At 35.5% G+C, this 8,902-nt stretch overlaps 1 long non-coding RNA gene across 3 annotated transcripts; it reads left to right on the top strand.

Moving 5' to 3' along the window:
- Positions 1-1,005: 1,005 nt before the first annotated feature.
- LOC107870575 lies at positions 1,006-5,378 on the top strand. 3 transcript variants are annotated; one of them, XR_001674193.2, is made up of 3 exons: positions 1,021-1,632; positions 3,191-3,243; positions 4,582-5,378. It is a non-coding gene; the product is annotated as an uncharacterized LOC107870575 (long non-coding RNA). The 3 variants fall into 3 exon arrangements; XR_007050748.1 differs by lacking the exon at positions 3,191-3,243 and having other exon boundaries at positions 1,006-1,632; XR_007050747.1 differs by lacking the exon at positions 4,582-5,378 and having other exon boundaries at positions 1,006-1,632; positions 3,191-3,813.
- Positions 5,379-8,902: the final 3,524 nt, after the last annotated feature.

Here is an 8,902-nt window from a genome sequence, read left to right as displayed (position 1 = left end):
TTCCATGTATTAGTGAATTGCTGAAGAAATTTTATGGTTAAACCCCGATTGAGGTCTAATTCTATCTCGTTATCTCTTAATTTCATCATATAATTTGATTTTTATGCGTTTGATGGTGTGAATAGTTGTTGGTTTTGATTTATTAATGGATTTTCCTGATTGTGGATTGTTTGATGACATGATATCCTACTCGAGAATTAGAATTAATAATTGGGGTGGAAATTAAAAATTGATAAAAGTTAATATTTGGTAGTTTTGGTTCATTGATGATTGTCTAATTTGGAATAGGCATCGATTTTGGTTAACCTCGATAGTATCATGTTTAGGCCGAGGATTGATAGGCAAATCATAGGTTTTGGGTAGACAAATCGTAGGATTCTATGTCATCGAATGTGTGAATGCTTGTTTTGAATGATTTTTCTCTTTATAGTGCATTCTCTCAAATGAATTTATTTATTGGGGATGCCCCGAGGCTACATGTATATATTCATCGGGGAATTTCCTGTGATACTCTTTATTCTGAAGATAGTACATGATCAAGGCACGAGACATCGAGTAAACCATAGCTTAGGATAGTTTAGATTTTCATTTCAGTATTTTTTATTTTGGTCTGTATTAATTTGGCCTGGACACTATTTTTTTGACATTTTGACTGTTTTGGTTGTTTGTTTTTTAGTTTTGTGTTTTGTTGGTTTATGAATTTCATAGTATCATGCTAGCCGATATACTCCACGAAGAGATCATGGTCGAACCACGGGACCAAAGAATGTCTAACACCTTCCCCGGTCAATAGAATTCCTTAACCAAAATCTCTATTCGTGGACCAATTTTGAAGAGTTAAAAATTGTTTTAAAAAATAATTTTCAAAGGTTACTTGATACACTAAATTTATACCAAGTGGCGTATCTAAATTTAATTGTAAAAATTGAAGTCACTTTAATAATAAAAATCTTTTCGAACATAAAAAATGAATCTTTTTTTTATGAAAAAGAGGTGTGGCAGCATTCATCCGAGTATTATCAAGTCCCAAGCACCTTTATACTTTTTCTTCTCTTTTCTCAACCACTATCGTGGCGTCTAAAATCACATATAGTAATCTCTAATAAATCCAAGCACTTCGTAGTTGACCTATGGTGTACTGGGGATATACACTCTGTGCCAAATATTTAATTCGTTACTAGGATTTTATTTTTTGTTTTTCTCATTTAGTATCATTCTTTCAGATTTGTTACCGGTATTATCTCCTTCTCACCAGTCTGCTTTAAAAATCCTCTTATTTTCTCACTTTTCCTCTATTATGTACTTGATAGTTAAGAGTTTTACTAGATACTAAACAAGAGTTCCACATTACTCCATTGCTTGGGTTGCTGAATCATGGGAGAATTCAAATTTACAAGAGGAAACTACTTGCGAGGAAAAAAAGTTAGCGTTCAATTCAATACAATATGTTGTAAATATGTATTTTTTGAATTTTAAACTTGAATCAAGTTGTTGTTATGGCTAAGAATATTGTATGCTGATTTCTCTATGAAGTGTTCCCCTATGATCCTACATGTGGTTGGTGATTCCCCAACAATTGGTGCTCTGGAGAGATTCATTACTTTACAATGGAATTTTGCATCCAAACCAAAGGTATATTACCATAATGAATGTTTCTTTGTGATTTTATTCTCTTTAATGGAGGATAGAGATGTTGTGTTACCTCCAGGGCCTCGTACCCTTAATAATCGACCTATGATCTTGAAGGCCTGGATAGCAGACTTTGATTTTAATGCGAATGTTCTGACTATAATCCCTCTTTGGGTAAAATTTCCCAACTTACCTCTGAATTTTTAGAGTCAAGGCTCATTGAGTAGAATAAGTAGTGCACTTGGGAACCCCCTATTTGTTGATGGATGCACAACACAAATTGAATGGATTCTTATGCAAGGGTGCTCATTGAAATGAACGTTACACAAGTCTTTCCTAAGAAAATTTCAATTCAAGATCCCAGTGGTAGGTTTTTGAGTAATGTTTGGAGTATGATTGGGTGCCTGTATTTTGCCCTACTTTCCAGATGGTTGGACACAGTTGTAAGATTAAGGAAAATAAGGATCCACTTGAACCAAGGAAGGCCAAAATTGTTCCTACCTTGGCTGCCCAAACTTGTCCCTGATATGACTGCCTTGCAAATTTAGGAGAAATGGGAGAACTTAGTTGTAGAGAATTTTCCTCCTCTGCAGCGTGGGATTACTCAAGAGTGGAAAGAGGCCAAGGGTAAGGCAGTAACTAAAAGTAAGGTTAAGGAGATTATAGTAGAGACCCCTACCAATAGTGGTTTTTCTCTATTAGAAGATGCTAATTTCTAGAATTCAAATGTTATGGGATCAAAGGATGGTGGTCAATATAGTTTTGCTAGTGGAGGAGGTACTTTACATAATCCAGTATTGGCTATAAGATGATAGTAGACTGGAATGTTAGGGGCATAAATAGAGTGTTCAAGCAGAATGAGGTTAGCTATTTTACGAATAAAAATCATGTTAGTCTTATAGCTATAGTGGAACATAAGGTCCAACAACAATATGCTACAAAGATAATTCAAAAAGTGGCAAAGCTATGGCAATGGTATGACAATTATGACTCCACTGGTAGAGGTAGAATCTGGATATTGTGGGATTCTTCTAAAGTTGATTTTACTCCCTTGAGTATTACTAAGCAATTTATACATAGTGAAGTTTAACTTAATCACATAAAGTTCTTGCTTACAACTATTTATGGGCTACATACTATTACTACAAAGAGTAGTTTATGGCCTGCTCTGAATAGTCTAGCAGGTAGCATTCAAATATCTTGGTTGTTAATAGGGCACTACAATACTATTTTGGATATAGAAGATAGAGTACAGGTATGTCCTATACAAGAAAATGAAGTAAGGGATTTTGCTCAATTCCTGTAAGATACCAGCCTGAGTGAATTGAAATCAGTTTGCAGGAAATATACTTGGACAAATTGGCATATTCATAGCAAGCTTGATAGAGCTATAGTGAATGTTGACTGGATGTAGATATTTCCACATCTTGAGGCAGTTGTTATGGAACCTGGTTGTTCAGATCACTCTCTAATTTCTATTCATATTGGAGATTCTCAACAACATTGCAGGATACTTTTTTTATATTCTATAACGTTTTAGCTGATAATGCAAAGTTTGCAGGTATAGCACAACAAGCTTGGAGTACAAGGACTACAGGAAAAACTATTAGTAAGGTATGGAATAAGGTAAAAGTAGTGAAAAGGGGGTTGAAGAACATACACTCTAAGGAGTACATCAATATTTCTACCAAGATACAAACTATAAGATCAGAACTAGAGGATTTGCAAGCTGCTATACAAAACATTAATGTTTTTTACGATCTGTTTGAATTCGAAAAATATTTCAAAATGCAGTTGGAGCATTGCGGTTTACTTGAGGAATGTATCCTTAAGTAGAAGTCTAGAATGACATGGCTAAGAGTAGGGGATGCAAATAATAAGTATTTTTTTTGCAAGTGTGAAAAGGAGGCAAGACAAAAATCATATAAAGCCCCTGGTGTCTTTATCAGGATCCTTGTTAAGAAACCTAGAAGAGGTAAAGCAAGAGATACTGAGTTATTATGCTTCTCTTCTAGGTACTGCTACTCATGCCTTACCTGTAATTGATCCTAATACATTGAAGAGAGGGACTGTCTTGATTAAAACTCAATAACTTGATTTGATAAGGCCTGTCACAAAAAAAGAAATTATAGATACTGTGAAGGAGATAAATGGAGATAAAGCTCTAGGTTTTGATGGTCTGAATGTGTGCTTTTTCCATAAAGCCTGGCATATTATTGGTGATGATGTTGTTGATGATATCCTTGACTTTTTCAGTAGTGAAAACATGTTCAAGCTATGAATTGTACAAGTGTGACTTTGATTCAAAAGTTTAAAAATCCTACTACTGTAAAAGAGTTTAGACCAATTTCTTGTTGTACTATAATTAAAAGATCATTTATAAAGTCCTAACTCATTGATTGAAGCATGTGATGGATGCATCAATATACAGCCAAGCAGCTTTTATTCCTTGTAGAATGATTCAAGACAATATCATGTTAGGCCATGAGTTGGTTAAAGGTTATGGAAAGAAAGGGGTATCTCCTATAGTATGCTAAAATTTGATATCAACAAAGCTTATGATTTTGTGGAGTGGTCATTCATAGAACAAATTCTTACAGCTCTGAACTTTCCAACTCAGTTTGTACACCGGATCATGCAGTGTATAAGTATAGTATCTTATTCTGTAGTGATAAATGATACTCCAACACCTCCATTTCCTGCAGCTAGAGGTCTGATGTGGGGGGACCTTATATCCCCCTACCTTTTTGTTATCATAATGGATTATTTAACTAGGATATTGAAGGGGCTAGATTTTCATCCAAATTTTTGTTACCACCCTAAGTGTGCTAAGCTCAAAATAATACGACTTGATTTTACGAATGATCTATTTTTGATCTGTAGGGGGAAGTTACTTCAGTTGCTAAGTTGTTTAAATGCTACTCTAACTTCTGGGATATATCATGTTTGCAGGCAAACTCTAATAAGAGTTCAATATACTTTGGTGGAGTAAAGAGTGCTGTCACACAAAAAATACTACAGATACTTGGTTTCAATAAAGGTTCATTACCTTTTAAATATCTAGGGGTTCCTCTTAGTACCAAGAGAATGCCTCTACTGCAATGTTACTCTTTGGGGGTAAGAATTATGGGAAATATTACTTCCTAGGCTTCTGAATACCTATCTTACTCTAGAAGGCTGCAGTTGATTAAAAGTATTTTATGTTCAGTACAATCCTACTGGTCACATGAGTTTTTTCTTCTTAAAGAAGTTATGCAAGCTTTAGAGGGCATATGTAGAAGATTCTTATGGACTGGAAGGGCTGAAGTGTCCAAGAAAGCATTAATAGCCTGGGAAGCATTGTGTAGGCTTGTGGTGGCTGGTGGAATCAATATCACTGACCTTTGATTGTGTAATAAGGTTGCTAAACTACTGTGGAATCAATGTAAGAATAAAGACAAGCTTTGGGTGCAATGGGTCCATATCTACTACATTAAGGAAGCTCCTATCAAGGATGTAGCGCCTAAACAAGCTTCATGGCTGCCACAAAAGTTTTTAAAGCACATTAATATGCCCAGGAGGCAGTCTCACTATTCGTGATCTCACTAACATGGAGAAGTTTTCTATCAGGAAAATATATAGTAATTTACTAGGTGATTTTCAGAAGGTAGCTTAAAGGAGATTGATATGTAATAATGTTTGTCCTGCCAAGTGGATTTTTATATTAATACTAGCTATTATGAATAGATTATACACAAAAGATAGGTTGGTGAAGTGATATTCAGATCAGTTAAATGTGTGTCTTCTGTGGAAATGAGGTTGAATCTGCCGATAACCTGTTCTTCAGTTGTCATTATACTGCTGGTGTAAGGAATCCCCTACTCATCCGGATAAAGATTCAAAGGTCTGCAATGCCTTGCTCCAGTGAACTAATGTGGATAGAGAACACATCAAAGGTTGATCAATTGCGTCTCACATATTTAGGATGGTGTTTGTTGTAAGTGTTTACACTGTAGTATTTAAGGACTTCTCGCGCTACTCAGGAGAAGGTGGTTAGGCTAGTAATCCAGGAAGTAATTTGCCTTGCTGCTACTAGAACTAAGTTAGCAAATATGATCAATGATCTGAACTACTACCCTCCTTGCTAATAGTTTGTTAGTTAGTTCAATTTTGTCTATATCAGGCTGTGCCATCAATCCGGTAGAGGTTTTGTAATGCTACTTTGGTAATGAAATGAATATGTTAGTTATCAAAAAAACTATGGCCATATCCTGGAAAAAGTATTCCAGGATCTCAATCAAGAAATGGGTATCCTATTAGATATAGAGTTCAAACTTGTTAGGAATGTGCTTGAATATTTCTTATGAAACTTAGTTGTCTAAAGGTCATTTGTTCTATCCATTCGTAGCTTCGTCGTTGTTGGTTGTTGACATAACACCATCTCCAGAGCAGTTAAGAAAAATCTAACTTTTTGCAATAGGTGCCGATTTCCACAAATAGAACACAACTTAACAGATGCCTAATTATCCAAATCATATTTCTCAGTTGTTGTGCCGGTTCCCAATGTTACCCTACATGTATTTGCTTTTAAGATATATGCTCTTAAAATTTTCTTTAGAAGTAATATCTGCAGTTGGTCTGATATCATACCGCTATTTGCTTGTCCCATCATTCATAGGTAGATAAGGAGACATATGTGATCTATGCCCAAATGATCCTCTAATCTGTGAGTTCTATAAGTTTTGTAATATATTATTTGTAGTAAAATTTTATATGGATGTTAATATACCGATGGATGTGAACGATGTTTTTACTATTGAAAACTTGTTGAAATTGTTTCCTTGTAACTGTTCTTGGTCAGGAGAGAGATGTCTTAGCTTCCCCATTCCAGATTTTGGAGTGAAGCCTTGTTAAGTCCTCAGTTTTGATTATTGACAAACTTATAGTTTGAGGCCTATTTAAAAGAGATTTTGTGATGACAAAGTTTCTACAAGTTAGGGAACAGGTCGGACTCACCTATCACTATTACGGTAACAGTCTTAGCTGACACAAAGTACCAAAATTGGTGAAAAAGTTGTTGCCACCTTTTTGTCTTGGCCAATAGGATCGCTCCTAGGTTTTCTTGTGTCATAACATATATTGCTCATCTTCCTCAATAATAAAACCAATGCTTCCATATTCTTACAACAAAATATCTCTCTGACGTGTGAATTAAAAACTTCAAAGTGCAACAGAGAACTTTGTGTCTTTATTTCCTTGTTGTATGTGAGTCTCTGTACTTTGCTCTTAAATGCTTTCCTACATTTTCTTATGGTTAATAGTAGGTTTTGAGGTGCAAACCTTTCCTTTGTAATCATCTAGAGTTAGGTGATTTTTAAAGCTAGAGTTAGCTTGGTGTATCTCGTTAGAGTTAGCAGGAGGTTGAGGAAATAGAGTTACAGCTTGTGTTTCCTTGTTATAAAGTTATTACTAGGAGAGTTGAGGATTAAGAGTTTAATCCCGAAGTTTTGAGTCTGTATTCAAGAGTTTGCTTGGATATAGTGGAGCATAGAAATCTTGAAGGTAGGTTGTGGTTTTTCCCTCTTGAGCAAAGAGTTTCGACATAAAACTCTTGGGTCCGCTGTTTATCTTTACAAGCACTTTATTATTTATTCTTCCATTAGTCTTGATGTTTGAGTTTATCTAGGAATAGGTCCCTAAGTTGAGGAGCAACCCACTGTAACTCTTCATTTGGTATCAGAGCAGGTCTTTCATAAGAAAGTATAACACTTTAGAAGGATCTTGAAAAATAACACTTTAGAAGGATCTTGAAAAATGGTTGCTCCTCCAAATCTAGAAGAAGGACATCCAACCAATAGACCCCCAAAATTCATTGGGGAGTATTATGGGTGGTGGAAGACAAGAATGAATGACTTAATCATGGATGAAGATTCTGAACTTTAGGATGTCATTGAGGTTTGCCATTATTTTTCTACAAGGGCAGTAAAGATTGGAGATATGACCTCACAAGTTCATAAAACTAAGAAAGAATTGTATGATGCTGATAGAAAGAGGAAAGAAAAGAATTACAAGGCCAAGAAGATCTGTGTATGTGGCATTGGTCCTGAGAAATACAATAGGATCTCTGCTTGTCAAACTACAAAAGAAATATGGGATTGCCTCCAGACAACTTATGAGGGAACCACTCAGGTGAAGTAGTCCAAAGAGGATATGCTGACAAATCAATGTGAAATATTCACCATGCAGGAAGGTGAATAGATTCACGAGATGCATACATGGTTTACTAAAATAATGAATGAGCTGTATTATCTGCGTGTAATCATCCTAATGCAAAAGAAGGTTAAGAAATTCTTAAGCATTTTGCTAAAAAAGTGGGAAAGTAAAGTTAATTTCATTATTGAAGCCAGATATCTAAACAAGATGGCCGTGGATAAGCTCATAGGTAATCTCAAAACCTATGAGATATTAAAGAAACTTGGAAAGGTAAATGATGAGCCTAAAAGGGAAAATAATTTAGTACTGAAGGCCACAAGAGATACTCATGAAACTGAAGAAGATTAGACATCCTATATTGTAAAAAAGGTTCTCAAAGCCTTGAGAAAGTCAGGGGCTTTACCTAAAAGGGAAGAGTCTAGCAAGGCTTTAAAGAAAGGGAAAAGGTAGTGACATATGTCACAAATATGGCAAGGTTGGTCACTACATTAAGGATTTCCCCATGTATAAGATGGAATACAAGGAATATGCTAAGAAAGTTGTTGGCAAAGAAAAGGGCAAGGACCAAGTTCATGTGAAGTACAACAGGAAGGCTGAAGCTGACAAAGTTATCAATCAAGTGTTGGTAGCTTGTTGGGTTGACTTCTCTAGTATTTCAAATAATTCAGAATAACGAGAAGATGTTTCCAATAGAATAATGGATGATGAAGTATTAGTTTTTGACTCACTCTTTACTCTGATGGCAAATACTAATAATGAAGAAAATAAACCAGTCACCCGCTTTGATATCAAGGAAAATCTGAAGGACTACTCCCTGTGTAAGATGAGATCTCTTGCCTTTATGTTGATTGATTCCCTAGATGACCTTACCAAGGACGAATAAAATCTAAAGGAAAACATTGAAAAAAGTGAGGAAAAAATGATCGAGTTGAGTGTCCAAGGGGATGAACTCACTAATGAGAAGGCAAAGCTAAAGGAAGATCTGGCAAAGTGTAAAGAAGAAATGGTGGAGCTAAGTGTGCAAGCAACTGAGTGTTAAGCAACTTCCAAGACTGGTACCTGAGAGAACAATCTTCAGAAT

Source organism: Capsicum annuum, unplaced genomic scaffold (genome assembly GCF_002878395.1).
Source record: "Capsicum annuum cultivar UCD-10X-F1 unplaced genomic scaffold, UCD10Xv1.1 ctg61279, whole genome shotgun sequence".
In the NCBI taxonomy this organism is placed as follows: domain Eukaryota; kingdom Viridiplantae; phylum Streptophyta; class Magnoliopsida; order Solanales; family Solanaceae; genus Capsicum; species Capsicum annuum.
Note: the sequence above shows the minus strand (reverse complement) of the source record. Positions and strands in the feature narration are given on the sequence as shown.